At 44.7% G+C, this 17,130-nt stretch overlaps 1 long non-coding RNA gene across 2 annotated transcripts; it reads left to right on the top strand.

The window, feature by feature from the left end:
* Positions 1-1,049: 1,049 nt before the first annotated feature.
* LOC133490931 (uncharacterized) lies at positions 1,050-15,876 on the top strand. 2 transcript variants are annotated; one of them, XR_009792314.1, is made up of 5 exons: positions 1,050-1,109; positions 1,450-1,536; positions 3,892-3,996; positions 15,586-15,665; positions 15,740-15,876. It is a non-coding gene; the product is annotated as an uncharacterized LOC133490931 (long non-coding RNA). The 2 variants fall into 2 exon arrangements; XR_009792313.1 differs by having other exon boundaries at positions 15,586-15,872.
* Positions 15,877-17,130: the final 1,254 nt, after the last annotated feature.

The following is a 17,130-nucleotide window of genomic DNA, read 5'->3' on the forward strand; positions in this document are numbered from 1 at the left end:
GGCAGGTAGTGACGATGACAGATGGCAGGATTGGGTGTGTTTTGGCATAAATCCACTTGACAAGGGACACAGAGGAAACACTGAGAACAAGTAAAAACACGGTCAAAACAATGACAAGGGATTAGAGTAGTTTACTTGCAAGTCGAGAGCCGTTGCTCCATAGGAGAAAGGTGGCCGAGGTGGAGCTGATTAGAGAGAAAGAGCGGGGGGTGGGGGGGGGGTGCAAACCACTACCCAAGCTCAACATTTCTTCCACTTTTAACACCATACAGCCTTACATCCTTGCAGAGAAGCTCACCTTTTGTTTCCATCTGGACTATCAACGGACACGATGGATCAACCTCCTCACCAACAATTCCCGTAGGAGGCTCGTTTGCAACACCCTTTCTGTCATTGCCCACACTAGTTCTACTAGTTCTCTAAAGGGATGTGTTCTATCTCCCCTCTTATACATCTTATACACAAATTATGCCCTCTTCATGTCCTGTGGTCTATGTTTGAGTAGCTCTTGTCAGGGGATTGACTCTGCTATGTAGGCTGGAGGACACAAAGGGCGAAGTCCACATGTGTCCCTTTTGATTTTTAAGCACTTTTGTTGCTGATCTTAATCATGTGTGTAAAGTTGTGGTGATTGTTTAATTTCCTTTTTTTTTTTTTTTTTTTTTTTACTGCCACTCTGTGCCTGTTAATTGCATCTCCAGGGAAGAATAAAGTGATTTAATTAAAATGAAGTGAATAATATGACAAAAACATAAAAACTATATAAATTGTACTCACTGGAGATGCTGACACAAGCAGCAGACCTAATTACTTTTCTCCTCCCCGTTTGTCTAAGCTAGCTGTCATGCTCATACATCCTGCTCTGAAAGTGACCCAAAAAAATCATTTTATGGGTTGATCTAGCCTTACGAAGTCGTGTTTTTCTTGAAAATGCCACCTAGAAAATATATTTTTCGTCCCCATCAATAAATCAGTCTCATGCTCATGTTCACCTCAACCAATCAGAAGACTATTTAGCTCAACCAGTCACAGGATGGGGAAAATGGCAATGAGACTCAGCCTGTGTGAAGTGGTGAAACAAAATTCTGAATGGCAAGACCATTTCAATGGTATGTATGTCTGTGAGTGTGTGTGAAGGTATGTGTGTGTGTGTTTGTTGTTTCATGCTAGCACTCGGGATTTTGAAGGCCTTCAGCAGAAGACAATTGCATGGCACCACATGGAAGCTAAAATCTGATTGGGCAGCCATCTGTCCATTTTCTGTACCACTTATCCTCAATAGTGTCACGAGTCTACTGGAGCCTATTCCAGCTATCTATGGGTGCTGGGGGAAAAAAAACATCTATGGTACTTTGGCAATACTGTACATGACTGGAAGCTATTGAAAAGCTGTTGAAATGAATTAATATATTTTTTATGAATGGTTGCTTGTCTATGTGTGCCCCACAGTTGACCAGCTCAGGATGTACCTCACTTCTCACCCAGAGTGAGCTGACAGAGGCGTCAGCACACCCGTGGCGCTTGCAAGGATAATTGGTACAAAAATTTGATTCATGAACACATTATTATATATTTTTTTATCCTGTACATATTATAAGAAACATTGAGAATATTAAATTGATAATTTAATTTAGTTGTAGTTGTAGGTCATTGGTTAGTGTTTAGGCCAGCGGAGAAGGCTCTGAAGGCCATCAGTTGACACCACTCTAATTTTGAAGCAACACTTATCTCTGGCATGTGTAAGTAATAGATATTATATGTATATACTATAATGTGTTTCTTTTTCTCGACGGTATAAAAACCCAAAATATATAATCATGTAAATAATTACCAGTTAGAGCGTCTACCTCACAGTTCTGAGGATCGGGGCCTGTGTGGAGTTTGCATGTTCTCTTCATGGGTCCCACATCCCAAAAGCTTGCATGCTAAGTGAATTGAAGAACCTAAATTGCCCATAAGTGTGAATGTGAGCGTGAATTTATGTGTCCTGTGAGTGGCAGGTGACCAGTTCAGGGTGTACACCCACCCCCTGCTCGAAGATAGTTGGGATTTTGCCCCAGCACTCCCACGACCCTTGTAAGGATAAGCAGCTCAGTAAATGGATGCACAGCCCTAGTCACTGATAGTGTTGTTTGGTTTGAAACCATTTCGTTCAGAAGTATGAATCATTTTAGTGAGCGCACTGAACCGAATAAGTTTATGAAATGCGAAAAGCAAAATATGAAAGGCGAGCGAGTCCATCTGGGAGCAGAAACAGAACTGTTAAAACTTTCTGTCACTCACTTCTGAATATTCAGCGAATGACCAAAAAGCAGCCAACGTCAGGGAGCGCCATCCAGGCAGGGGAGGGACGTAAGTGTACTGATTCATTCGTTTAGTGAACTGGTGTACTGAGGAATTGAGTAACTGAAGAGTGATTCATTCAGGGGAGGGGCTTAAGTGAATTGAGCGATTAGTTTACTGAACTGATGTATTGAGGAACTAAAGAGTTATCCGTTCACTTAACTGCTGTACAGGGAGTCCTCGGTCTACGACTGAGATCAGTTCCCACAGTAGTGACTTAACTCGAATTACGACTTAAGTCGGATTTCACTGTTAAAGTCAAAATTTACGATGACGGCTGGGGTTGGCTTCAGCATTCCCGTAACCCTCGTGAGGATAAGCGGCTCAGAAATGGATGGATGTTGGTAGTTCGTGTAAAAAAAAATAAAGTACATTGAAGTAAAAAATATAAGATACTTCAGTTACTAGGGAAGGCAGGCTGGGATGGTGAATAATGAAGTTAGACTGTGCTAGCCGTTGCTAGCGGTAAATTCCTCCTCGGCATCCTCTCCTTTCTGCTCTTTTAAAGTTAGGCAAATATGACATGCCTTTTCCCTTAATGAACATGAAGCTGATATTAAGCCTATGTTGATTCCTATCCTCTATCTATAACGTAAGTAATCTTTCCATCTGAGCAGCGATTGAAGATTGTTGCTTTGGTTTTTTTTTTCTTCACAAGAAATGTTGCTTCGTGATCACTGTAACCCTCATAGGGACAAAACCCTTCACGTGAGGTAAAATACGGGGTTTGTCCTTAATGATAATCGCCATGGTCATCCAACTAAAGCTTTTATGGCCATCATGTTCGTCGGCGTTAATCCTTTCTCCGTTTTTTTTTTTTTTAAATAATGTTGTTAAGCTTCGCTTCCACCTTCAACACCCCCAGCTTTCTTCTTTTGGGTCATAATGTGTAAAAAGGTGGGCGAAAAGGGCAAATGAACTCCCAGCGCACAAACGGAGATAAGCCATATGCATGAGCTAGGCAGAAACACTATGCTGCTGGGGCCGTAATGGCGGACAAGACTCGGGAGTCATGAAGTCGAAACGTCTTAGGTCGAGACCAACTTAAACCGAGAACTCCCTGCACTGACGAAATGGAGAGTGACTCTGTCATTTGTGATCCGCTAAGGTGTGATGTGTACTGATTCATTCGTTTAGTGAACTGGTTGACTGAGGAATTGAGTAACTGAAGAATGATGTATTTACGGGAGGGGCTAAAGTGAATTGAATGATTGGCTCACTGAACTGGTGTACTGAGGAAATGAAGAGTGATTCTGTCATTTGTGATCCACTAAGGCGCGATGTACTAGTACAATGAGTGATGTGTTTGCCAGACTGATGATGTACAACACAGTGAGCGTACTCATGAGTGATTTAAACAGCAAGTCCGGGTGTTCTCACAGGGATACCTTTTACGAGCAACCATTTCTTCAAACTAATGGCTAATTTTGAGTCAATCAAGCACATGACATTAAGCACACATATTGAAAACAAATTAAAATTGAGAAGAAATGTATATATGTCCACATTGTTGAAGGTCTGATACCATTTAAGATTTTTGTTTTTCAGGACACAAGATTTCAGCAACATCACCAAGGCCTTTTTAATGGATTTTAATGGATTTCATTTTATATCTTTTTGGCCCTTGCAATGTTCCAAGCAAATTGACACGATGTAAGTGTGATTCACTATTTGTTTTAGAAATTGCATCAGCTTTTCTGTTTGATTTTTCAAATTAGGGTCCCACCTCTACCTTAAATTCTTCTGTCACATCTGTGACACACATCACCACTGTTCTGCTCCCCTTATAAATACTCATCCTGTACTAGTCTAACATATTTCTCCGCCTCACCAGACTTACACATGGAGTACTCCAGTTCCTTTCTTGGCACTCTGTCATAGGCTTTCTCTAGATCCACAAAGACACAATGTAGCTCCTTCTGATCTTCTCTGTACTTTTCCACTGGTCTCCTCATGGCAAATAATGCCTCTATGGTACTCTCTCTAGACATGAAACCATAATGTTGCTCGCAGATACTCTCTTCTGTCCTGAGTCTAGCCTCCACTACTCTTTCCTATAAGTTCATTGTGTGGCTCATCAACTTTATTCCTCTATAGTTCCCACAGCTCTGCAAGTCACCTTTGTTCTTAAAAACTAGCACACTTTTCCTCCATTCTTCAGGCATCTTCTCACCTGCTAGTATTCTGTTGAATAAGTTGGTCAAAAACTCCACAGCCACCTCTACAGATTGCTTCCATACCTCCATAGGTATGTCATCAGGGATGCCTTTCCATTTTTCATCCATTTCAGTACCTTTCTAACTTGCCCCTTACTAATCATTGCCACATCCTCGTCCTTCACACTTGCCTCTTCTACTCTTCCTGCTCTCTCATTTTCTTCATTCATCAACTTCCCCAACTATTCTTTCCATCCACTTAGCACACTACTGGCACCGGTCAACACATTTTAATCTTATACTTTATCACCCTTACCTGCTGCACATTCTTCCCATCTCTATCCGTCTGTCTGGCCAACCTGTAGAGATCATTTTCTCCTTCTTTCGTGTCCAACCTGGTTTACATGTCGTCATATGCCTCTTGTTTAGCCTTCGCCACCTCTACCTTTGCCTTACGTCGCATCTCAATGTATTCCATTTGCATCTCCTCAATCCTCTGAGTGTCCCACTTCTTCTTCACTAACCTCTTTCCTTGTATGAGTTCCTGTTTTTTGCGGTTCCACCAACAAGTCTCCTTTTCCTCTTTGCTATCAGAAGAAACATAAAGTACTCTCCTGCCCGTCTCTCTGATCATGGTGGCTCTAGTAGTTGAGCTTTCACCACATGATTATTTGCTCTACCTTTGTCTTCTTGATCTTCCTACCCATTACCAGAGTCATCCTACACACCACCATCAGAATCAGAATTAGCGTTATTGATGAAGTATGTAAAAACACACAAGGAATTTTTCACTGGCACTCAGAGCTACCCTTGTACAACAATCAGAACAAAAAACGAAGAACACCATTGCAACAAGAACAAAGAACCAGAGACATTTCTGTTTATAGGAACTATTCCTTATAAGTCGTGCATGCTGTAAAATCTTCATTTAGAAGAGGTAAGAGATAAGTGTGTTCTGCTTGTACAGAGTGCCTTTACCCGTTCGCGGTTCCCGTTATAGAACAGTGCAATGTCAATTGTGCAAAGGGTGCAGTTTAAAGTGACGAATTGTGCGGTCTACAAAATATAAAAATAAATAAATAAATAAATCCGGGATCCAAAAGGCCTACTCTGGACCGAGTTTACGTTGCGTGCAAGCCCTCAGTGGTTAGCGTGGTGCCGACAATCCATTCAGTGGTTTTGATTGTCCGTTGCAGTCTGAGTTTGTCCTTTTTTGTGGCGGCCCCATACCAGACTATGATGGAGGTACAGTATACGGTACTGATTGGATGACCGCTGTGTAGATATCAGCAGCTCTGTGACAGGCCGTGCTTTCTCAGAAACTGCAAGAAGTATATCCTTTGCTGGACTTTTTTGAGGATAGAGTTGATGTTCGTTCCCCCACCTCAGGTCCTCTGAGTCTGTAATTCCCAATAACTTGAAGGTCTCAACGGTTGGCACAAGACAGTTAAGCAGCGTCAGGGGCAACTATGGTGAAGGATGCCTCCTGAAGTCCACAATCATGTCTTTAGTCTTCAGTCTTTAGAGTGTTCAACGCCAGGTTGTGTTGAACACACCAAAGCTCCAGTCTTACCACTTCTTGTCGATACGCAGACTCATCGCCGTCTTTGATGAGGCCACTGAACTTCAGGAGTTTGACAGTCAGATGCCACGAAGTGCAGCCGTTCATGTAGAGCAGTAAGAGCAGAGAGGAGATGACACAACCTTGGGTGCCCCGGTGCTGATAGTCAGTGTGGATGAGGTAGTGTCCCTTAGACTCAGCTGCTATATCCTGCCCATCATGTTGTCAATCCACTGGGAGATGGCAGAACTGAAGTCCACGAACAGGATCATCGTATATGTTCCCTTGTTGTCAAGATGTTCAAGGATGAAGTGCAGACCCAAGTTGACCGCATCATCCACAGACCTGTTAGTTCGATAGGCAAACTGCAGTGGGTCCAGTTGGGGATCGGTGACCCCTTTGAGGTGCTCCAGCACAAGGTGTTCAAGGGACTTAATGACCACAGATGCGAGGCAGCAGGCCTGTAGTCATCAAGACCTGAGACTACTGCTTTTTGGGGGACCGGTATAATGGTGGAGCGTTTGAAGCAGGTTGGTACTTCTGGTACTTCACACAATTGTAGAGACCTGATGAAGATCTTTGTGAAGACAGGAGCAAGTTGGTCTGTGCAGACTTTGAGGCAGGATGGGAACACAAGGTCTGGACCCAGCTGTTGATCTTTTGTTGTTTGAAGATCTGTCTAACGTCGCTTTCATGGATGTCAAATGGTGGAGTGGAAGGTGGTGCAGCTTGCGGTGTGAGAATGTCGCTTGTAGTTCGTGAGCAATTGTAATCTGTGCCAAACTGATTTGGAGTTGGAGATGTTTTTCCAGTTTAACTGCGTAGTCTCTCTTTGCAATGTTAATTCCTTTAGTCAGCTGGTTTCTAGTACGATTGTAGACTTCCCTGTGCCCGCTATGATATGCAATGTGTTTAGCCTGGCACAGTTGTCCAAGTCTGGCTGGAAACCACGGCTTGTTTTTATTGAACATGCGAAAAGTTTTTGTTGATAGACACACCTCCTCACAGAAACTGACATACGCGGTAACAACTGTGAATTCATCTAGGCTGTGTGCTGAATTTTCAAAGACACTCCAGTCTGTGCAATCAAAGCAGCTTTGTAGTTATAATTTCGGCTCGCTCGTCCACTTTTTAACTGATTTTACTAAAAGCTTCGGACATTTAAGTGCTTACCTATATGTTGGTATTAAGTACAGGAAGCAGTGATCAGAGGAGCCAATGGGTGCGCGGGGATTGCACGATACGCGTTTTTGATGGATATATAACAATGGTCTAGTGTGCTATTTGCTCTCGTTCGGCAAAAGAATCACTCAGTTCACTAAGTCTCTCCTCTTCCTGTACGGCGCTGCCTGATGCTGGCTGCTCATTGATCACAGTTACATTTCTAGTCCCGGGTGACTCACTCGCCTCACGCTGGTGAACGGCAGCCTAGCAAAAAGAGCAAATCATTTCATAAACTGACTTGGTTCAGTTCATTCACTAAAAATATCTGTTCTGCCGAAGGAATCGTTTGTTAATGTAACACTAATGCCAAAGCTCTGCAGATCCCAGCGTGAGAGGTCAGTCATGATAAAAGGGCCCACTTAAGCACGCGGGAACAGACAGAGTCAGTAAAATATAAACAATTCCCCTACCTGGATCACAATCCCCATCCTGGCCCGTCTTGACCATTGATTCCATTTCCTGTGTAATATAGTAGATTCAACAGAAGAAAGAGAAGGCAAAATGGTATCATGGTCCGATTTAGTGGCAAGTGTGGCAAACTGGCGGGATTGGACATCAGGGTTGGTATTTTGGGACCCAGATGTTATTACGTGGAAAAAAAAAAAAAAAAAAAAAAAAACAGAATCCATGTGGGTTGGGGGCAGCTCAATAGCTTGGCCTATTGGATGTTTTCCAGATATTATGATTAGTCCATATAATGTTCTCTTCTTTCCGAAAATGTCGCTATTCTACCAGAGCCATTTTCTCTGCCAAGGTCATTGTTTCCATTGGCGTAGTTTTCCTTGGGCAGAGAGCCAGCATGAGAAAAAGACCTGAGAGTGCATTTTACCATCATCCATGGATTGCTAGCACAAGGATTGCACCAACTGCCAACTCTGATGCATCCAGTTCGACAATAAATTGTCTACTTTGGTCGGATTGAATGAGAGTGGGAATGAAGTAAAGTTTTCCTGGTAAACCCTTTCTTCAGGTTGCTGTAAGATATTCCTGCCTCCCCTGACCTTCGTAAAGATGGTGGGACATGACAGTAGTCGGCTATAGACCCCTCCTCCCCCCCAAAAAAATGTACTGTAGCTTTTAGGGCATTTTTAGGGCATAGGGAAGATTTAGGGCATTCAGTGAAAATTTACCTTTGCTGGATCCACCTGAAGCTCCCCTCCCCAGTGAAGTCACACAGAAAGGTGGTTTTTGAGACATGAAACTCACATTTGCCCACCATTACAAAAACCTTGTTTTTGAGCAGTATCTTCAGCAGCTGCTGAACATGCTGATCATGTTCTGAATGGGAAATGGAGAAAATTAAAATGCAATCCAGATACAGTGTATGAAGACGAATGTACCAATAATGTCTAACAAGAAAGCACTCCCTAGGGCCTGGAAAAGGGGCATTTATTAATCCAAATGGCACGGCCCATTATTCATAGTGACCTGGGTATGTGTTGAAGCTGTCTTCCACCAGTCTGCCTCACGAATACTGTCACGACCCATCGGAACAGGAGAAGGACCCAAATGCAAGGCTCGGAAGATGCAAGGTAGTTCGGGGAGAAACGTTTATTATTCCGTGGTCGGGGATCAGGCAGGCAATCAGGTGCAGCAGCGGTAGTTGGGACGTCGGGCGAAGAGAGCAGGTGAGCAAGCAGGCAGGAGTCCGTACACGGGAGATCGATCAAGGAAGGCAGAAGTGTCAAGGGAGTCAGGCTTACAGGGTCGGTCGGAGAACAGGCAGAGGTCGGTACCCACGGGTTGACCATCACGGATACGGAAGGTCTGGAAAGGGGCATGAAGCTCACCGATCTGGCCAGGACCAGTCGTCATCGGGGTCATATAAATACACAGGATAATCAGCCCGCATGAGGCGCAGGTGTGGGCCACCCAATCAGCGCAACCGCACGGGCACCCGCACAGCCCGGGCTGGAGCGGCAGGATCATGACAAATACGGACTAGATATTAGGCCTGGCACAGGTCCAGTTTCTTTATAACAGCGGCTCCATGTAGGGGAGTGAACGCAGAGTCAATCAACGGCAATCTGTATTTTTATTTTTTTTTAACAGTGATCTAATTTAAGACACAGGTCATTTTATGGAGGGTTTACAAAAAAAGACAGCTCTCTCAGATGAATATGAAGCCCGTATAATTCCAGATGACAAGGATTCTGTTAACCCTCCTCGAGGCGTCACCTCATCATCGTGGTGGAGGGGTTTGTGTATCCCGCTGATTCTAGGAGGTAAGTTGTCTGGGGCTTCATGCCCCTGGTAGGGTCACCCATGGCTGACTATTGTTTTTGCTTATGCACCAAATAACAGTGCGGGGTACCCACCCTTTTTGGAGTCCTTAGAGGGAGTGCTGGAGAGCGCCCCATTATACTGCTAGGGGACTTCAGTGCCACGTGGGCAATGACAGTGAGACCTGGAGGGGTGTGATTGGGAAGAATGCGACCCCATCCAAACTCGAGTGGTGTTCTGTTACTGGACTTCTGTACTACTCTATACTGCTAGGGGACTTCAGTGCCACGTGGGCAATGACAGTGAGACCTGGAGGGGTGTGATTGGGAAGAATGCGACCCCATCCAAACTCGAGTGGTGTTCTGTTACTGGACTTCTGTGGTCATCACGGATTGTCCATAACAAACACAATGTTCAGGCATAAGGGTGTTTATATGTTCACCAGGCACCAGGACACCCTAGTTCGCAGTTCTATGATCGACTTTGTGGTCGTGTCATCGGACTTGCGACCGCATGTCTTGGACACTCGGGTGAAGAGAGGGGCGGAGCTGTCAACTGATCACCCCCTGGTTGTGAATTTCCACCCGTGGTGGTTGAAGATGCCAGTCCGACGTGCCAGGCCCAACTGTATTGTGAGGGTCGGCTGGGAGTGGCAGGTAGATTCCCCTGTCAGAAGGAATTTCAAATCCCACCTCTGAAAGAACTTTGCTCACGTCCCGTAGGAGGCGGGGTACATTGACTCCGAGTGGAAGCTGTTTTGCGCCTCCATTGCTGAGGTGGTCGACTGGAGCTGTGGCCGTAAGGTGTCGTGGCAGCAACCCACGAACATGTTGGTGGATACCTACAGTGAGGGATGCTGTTAAGCTGAAGAATGAGTCCTATTGGGCATTTCTGGCCTGTGGGACTCCCGAGGCAGCTGAGAGGTACTGGCTGGCCAAGTGCAAAGCAGCTTCGGTGGTCGCTGAGGCAAAAACCCGGGTGTGGGAGGAGTTCAGTGAGGCCATGGAGAACAACTTTAGGATTGCTTCGAGGAAATTCTGATCCACCATCCTGCGTCTCAGGAGGGTGAACCAGTGCACCGTCAACACTGTGTATAGTGGGGACGGGGCGCTCCTGACCTCAATTTGGGATGTTGTGAGTTGGTGGGGAGAATACTTTGAAGACCTCCTCAATTCCACCAGCACGCTTTCCCACGAGGAAGCTGAGTCTGTGTGGTCTGAGGCAGGCTCTTTAATCTCTGGGGTTGAGACACCGAGGTGGTTAAAAAGCTCCTTGGTGGCAGGCCCCCGAGGTGGATGAGATTCGCCTGGAGTTCCTAAAGGCTCTGGATGTTGTGGGGCTGTCCTGGTTGAGACGCCTCTGCAACATCGCGTGGACATCAGGTACAGTGCCTCTGGATTGGCAGACTGGGGTGGTGGTCCCCCTTTTGAAGAAGGGTGACTGGAGGATGTGTTCCAACTATAGAGGGATCACACTTCTCAGCCTCCCTGGTAAGGTCTATTCAGGGGTACTGGAGAGGAGGGTCTGTTGGGAAGTCGAATGTCGGGTCCAGGTGGAGCAATGTGGTTTTCACCCTGGCCGTTGAACAGTGGAGCAGCTCTACACCCTCGGCAGGATCCTCGAGGGTACATGGGAGTTCGCCCAACCAGTCTACATGTGTTTTGTGGACTTGGAAAAGGCATTCAACCGTGTCCCTCAGGGAACACCGAACCCCCAGATACGAGCTGTTCGGTCGCTGTACGACCGCTGTCAGAGTTTGGTCGGCATTGCCGGCAATAAGTTGGACTCCGCCAAGGTTGCCCTTTGTCACCTATTTTGTTCATAACTTTTATGGACAGAATTTATAGGCGCAGCTGAAGCATAGAGGGTGTCCGGTTTGGTGGCCTTAGCATTGCATATCTGCTGTTTGCCGATGATGTGGTTCTGTTGGCTTCATCAGCCTGTGATCTCCAGCTCTCACTGGAGTGATTCGTAGCCGAGTGTGAAGCAGCTGGGATGAGAATCAGCACCTCCAAATCCGAGACTGTGGTCCTCAGTTGGAAAAGGGTGGCGAGCTCTCTCCAGGTCGGTGATGAATTCCTTCCCCAAGTGGAGGAGTTCCTATATTTTGGGGTCTTGTTCACGAGTGAGGGAAGAATGGGGTGGGAGATTGACAGACGGATCGGTCCAGCGTCTGCAGTGATACGGACTTTGTATCGGTCCCTTGTGGTAAAGAGGGAGCTAAATCAAAAGGCGAAGCCGAAAGAACAAGATCCCGGATACAAGCGGCCGAAATAAGTTTCCTCCGCAGGGTGTCCGGGCTCTCCCTTAGAGATAGGGGGAGAAGCTCGGTCATCCGGGAGGGGCTCAGTGTCGAGCCCCTGCTCCTCCGCATTGAGAGGAGCCAGATGAGGTGGCTGGGTCACCTGATTCGGATGCCTCCCGGACACCTCCCTGGTGAGGTGTTCCAGGCATGTCACACCGGAAAGAGACTCCGAGGACGACCCAGAAGACGCTGGCGTGACTATGTCTCACGGCTGGCTTGGGAAAGCCTCAGGATCCCTCCGGAAGAGCTGGATGAAGTGACTGGGGAAAGGGAAGTCTGGGTGTCCTTGGTGAAGTGACTTACCCCGTGACCCAACCCAGAAAAGCGGTAGATAATGGATAGATGAATGGATGGATGAATGGAAAGATTCTGTTACAGTATGTATTCCCCCGTGGTCACCAGTGATGTAGGGACGAGATGCACCAGGCTGGAGGTCAATGGCACAGTTATACACTCTGTATCAGGGCAGAGTCGTGGCATGGTGCTCACTGAGAACTGAAATGAGGCTATGGTAAATTACTGGAGAGGTCAGGTTGTTCAGGCTGGCTCTAGCTACTGGCAAGCTCTCCACCAGACAGCAACCATTTTTGTCCTGTTAATGTTGGGGAAGTGCTTACCCAAGAGAATTTGAGAAACCAGTACTCTTCCTTTCTATACCTTAATCCCCATTTGCACCACCAAACTGCGATTGTTTTGAATGTATTTGTCATGCTCGCCCATACAGTATTTCTCACCAAAATTGATACCACCTCTATGAATCCAACAAATGATTATTTATTTATTTGTTTGTTTGTTTGTTTTATTTATGGTTTGGTCCAGATGCTGGCATGAGCGTGATTGTATGGCGTTTTAACTGAAATATTCTGATACAAATAATTTTCTTGGTAATTAATGTTTTCAATTATGTAGTCTACAGCAAAAGAACTCCCGAAGAACACATGCAGTCCTTTCTATAAAGTCTTCTGAAGCACACCTTGCATTCTCATGCAGCTGCGAGGTGACTGCCATGATTGGCCTTGCCATACAGTATTTGTGTGTTGAGACTGGCATTGTACTAAAGTCCAGTGCAAAACCTAGGACTCCTGAATGAAAATGAACGTTCGTTCCAAAACCATTCTTTGATGCCAGAATAAGCACATACTCAATCACATTCATCAGACAGAAATGAACTTTTCAGTTTACATTCACACAAAATATGAACTCGTTCATGAACTTTCATTTATTGAACTCATTTCGGTACAACTGCGAATACAAACAAAGTAGAGCGCAGAGATCGAGAGATTCAGGTCAAATAGTGGAGCACAGAGTCCAAGGCAAACATGGTGAAGCAGCACTTAGGTATTATGCTGCACAATAATTTAATAAATTGCCAACAGAGGTGACGTTGACCCCAAGTGCGAATGTTTTTAAATCCAGTTGAAAATTCTTCTTCTTTCTCATGATTTTTAGAGTATTTCCACTTTTTAATGTTTCTGGCACTGTACACTGATTTAAAAAAAAAAAAAATATATATATATATATATTCCATCCATTGTCCAATCTGCCTATCCTCACAAGGGTCACTGGAGAGCTGGACCCTAACCCAGCCAGCTTCGGGCGAAAGGCAGGCTACACCCTGAATTGGTCACCAGTCAGTCATTGGGCAGATATCAACACCATCACTGTGTAGGAATCGATCCCACGCTGCCCGCACCAAAGTTAGGCATGTGTACCACTACACCATCAGTGACTCTTATATATTTTTTTTGTAATTTTTATGTTTTTTTTCTCCCCACTTTTAATGTTTGCTATCATTCAAATCCTTTTAATCATGTAAAGCACATTGAGGTACCTGGTGTATGAAATGCACTACATAAATAAATTAGCCTGGTTTGCTTTGCTTTACAACTACATTATGCTTAACATTCTGATATACATTGGATCAGATCCAAGAATTGCTCCGAGAACTTGTGTCAGATGCTAATTCTGAAGAAATAACTGTATGTATGTATATATATATATATATATATATATAATATATATATATATATATATATATGTGTGTGTGTATGTGTGTGTGTGTGTATGTGTGTGTGTATGTGTGTGTGTGTGTGGTGTGTGTGTGCGTGTGTGTGTTGAATTTTCTATCTTGCATGTCTTCTCTGTGAACAGTATATAAGTGGAACCAGTGCTGCAGCACCCCCTATTGTTTAACTCACTAAATGTACTCTCATAACGCAATAAATAATTAAAAAAGGTTCCATTTGCTAAAAGAATTGGTTCTCATTCATTTTGAAATCACTAAATGTAAATTTGAGTGAAGTTCCTGTGATTGATTATAGCGAATGCAAGCAAAACCGTTAAAACTGTTTTTGAACAATTGTCGAAAGTGAGCAACAGCAGTTCTAATTCAGAGGACAAGGAGAGCCAGAATAGGAAACAAAGTTGGAGGGCTGTGAGGAGAATGTTTGTGGGTTTCTTTCTGTTGCATCGCTCCCCTCTCTCATTCCCTCCACCCGAGTTATCTGGAGACGCACAGAAAAAGAGAGCCTGAAAACAATGGAAGCAAAACTGGGATACACAAAAGCAGCGTTTGCTCTCTCCATCTCCAGTTTACTAATCGGCGTCTTTGCCGTGCTCAATGCATGCCTGTCGTCTGTTACTCAGCAGCATTGCCATGGCGACTGGGGTCTGAGTAATCATTTGTGCAATGACCCCTATTCTCCAGAGGGAAGATGGAGGGATGGAGGAGTAACGGAGGAGCGGGTGGTTTGGGGGGATTAAAGCAGAGCCAGTAAAAATACAGGAAGGGAGGGAGGGAGTCCAGCCTAATGCACCACGACTATATTTGCAGTTTGCAAAGTAACCAACTTTACCTTGTAGTAGTGATGACTACTAAGTGCTGTCTGAAAAAAAAAGGCGTTTCTTAAGAGTTTTTACAGCATAAAGGAAAGTCTGAATATGGAGATCTTTTTTTTTTTCTTTAGTGCTGTATCACACAGTGCTGTGACTTTTTGCGTAGCACTGAGGTCTACTGAAAGAAATATGATGTAATTAGAAGCAAGAAAAAAGGATGGGAGATTACTAATCTCAAGAAAAATGTTTTGTTCCCACAGAGCAAAGAGTCTATATGCTAGTTATGATTATTATATGATCCGTTTGTATGTTTTACTGCTCAGCAGTTGTTGTAAAGTTAATAACTGTAACCTTGATGATTATTTCTGTTAGCCTTTTTTTCCTGTTTTGCATTGTTACCCAACATGTCGCACTAGTTAATTTCAACATGATTTGCTAAAACAATCTTTTTGTTACATTTGCTACTAAAATGTTGTGACTATTGCTGAGTGCATGGGATAAAACAGTTGTTCACCGGTCAAACAATTCAGAATTTGATCACAATTAATGTGTTATATACTTCTTCTTCTTTTCCTTTCGGCTTGTCCCGTTAGGGGTCGCCACAGCGTGTCATCTTTTGCCATCTTAGCCTATCCCCTGCATCTTCCTCTCTAACCCCAACTGCCCTCATGTCTTCCCTCACCACATCCATAAACCTTCTCTTTGGTCTTCCTCTCGCTCTTTTGCCTGGGAGCTCCATCCTCAGCATCCTTCTACCAATATAAATTAATGTGTTATATACATTAATATAAAAATCCTGACCCCTCTAAGTCATGTATTTTTTCACCCTAAAGCTCAGATATCTAAGGGGACAGCTATATTTCCTCCAAAATTGAAACATGTGTTTTACTTTACTTTACTTTATTTGAACATTGATCCATCTTCTTCCGCTTTTCCAGGTTCCAGCTGCTTTTGCAATGCTGTCCAGACTTCCCTTTTCCCCAGCAACTTCATCCAGCTCTTCCAGGAGGATCCCGATGTGTCATTAGGCCAGCCGAGAGATGTAATGTCTCGAGTGTGTTCTGGTTCATCACTGGGGTCTCTTTCCGGCAGTACATGCCTGAAACACCTCAAAAGGGAGGTGTCCAGGAGGGATCCAAATCAGATGCCCCAGCCACCTCATCTGACTCCTTTCAGTGCGGACGAGCAGCAGCACGGAACTGAGTCCTTCCTGGATGACCAAACTTCTCACCCCATTTCGAAGGGACAGCCCGGACACCCTGCGGAGAAAACTAATTTCTGCTTCTTGTATCCGGGATAGAAAAAAGATAAGATCAGATAAAATAATTTTATCTGTTATTTTTACCTAAGGTTTTCTTCTATTTTTCTTCTATTTTATTCGCACATGCAACTTTTGGAGAAACACTCATGCAGATTTCATCTCTCACTGGAAACGAGTCCAACTTATTGCCGGCAATGCGGCTCAAACTCTGGTACCGGTTATTCATAGCTTCCCTCTCCAAAGACGCCGGATGGTGGACCAGAATTTCCTCAAAGCCATCTTGAAATCATTCTCCATGGCTTCACCACTCCTCCCACACCTGGGTTTTTGCCTCAGCAACCACCAAAGCTGCATTCCAAAAGGCCAGCCGGTACCTATCAGCTGCCTCGGGAGTCCCACTGGCCAAAAAGGACCGAGAGGACTCCTCCTTCAGCTGGGAATGCAGCCCTATGGGGGCAAAAGACAGTGCAATCTGTAGGCCGGTCTCAAACCTGGATGAATCCACAGGGTTGCGTCAAGAAGGGCCTCCAGCATAAAACTGTGTCAAACAAATATGAGCATTCATCTAAAGAATACCATACCGGATCAGTCGTGGCCCAGGTTAACAATGCCCACCCCCAGCACCGCTAATGTGGATGGCGTTGGTGGAAATTCAGCTACTGTGGGTCGAAGACAAACAAGTGGAGAAAAGCGGATTCGTCAGCAGAAGAAAAGGAATGCACAAAGCCTACAACTGAGTGTAGGCATTTTGAATGTTGGGACTATGACAGGAAAAGCTCAGGAGTTGGTTGACAGGATGATGAGGAAAAAGGTTGATATATTGTGCATCCAAGAGAGCAGGTGGAAAGGGAGTAAGGGTTTTAATGATTTTACATTGTAGCAGATAGGAAGAGAAATGGAGAAGCTGCTATTTTAAAGGAAGAGCTGGCTAAGAATGTCTTGGAAGTGAAAAGAATATCAGATCGAGTGATAAAGCTGAAATTTGAAATTGAGGGTGTTATGTATAATGTGATTAGTGGTTATGCCCCACAGGTAGGATGTGACCTAGAGGTGAAAGAGAAATTCTGGAAGGAACTAGATGAAGTAGTTCTGAGCATCCCAGACAGACAGAGAGTCGTGATTGGTGCAGACTGTAATGGACGTTTGTGAAGGAAACAGGGGCGATGAAGAAGTGATGGGTAAGTACAGCATCCAGGAAGGAATTTTGAGGGACAGATGGTGG

This window comes from Syngnathoides biaculeatus, chromosome 17 (genome assembly GCF_019802595.1).
Source record: "Syngnathoides biaculeatus isolate LvHL_M chromosome 17, ASM1980259v1, whole genome shotgun sequence".
Lineage (NCBI taxonomy): Eukaryota > Metazoa > Chordata > Actinopteri > Syngnathiformes > Syngnathidae > Syngnathoides > Syngnathoides biaculeatus.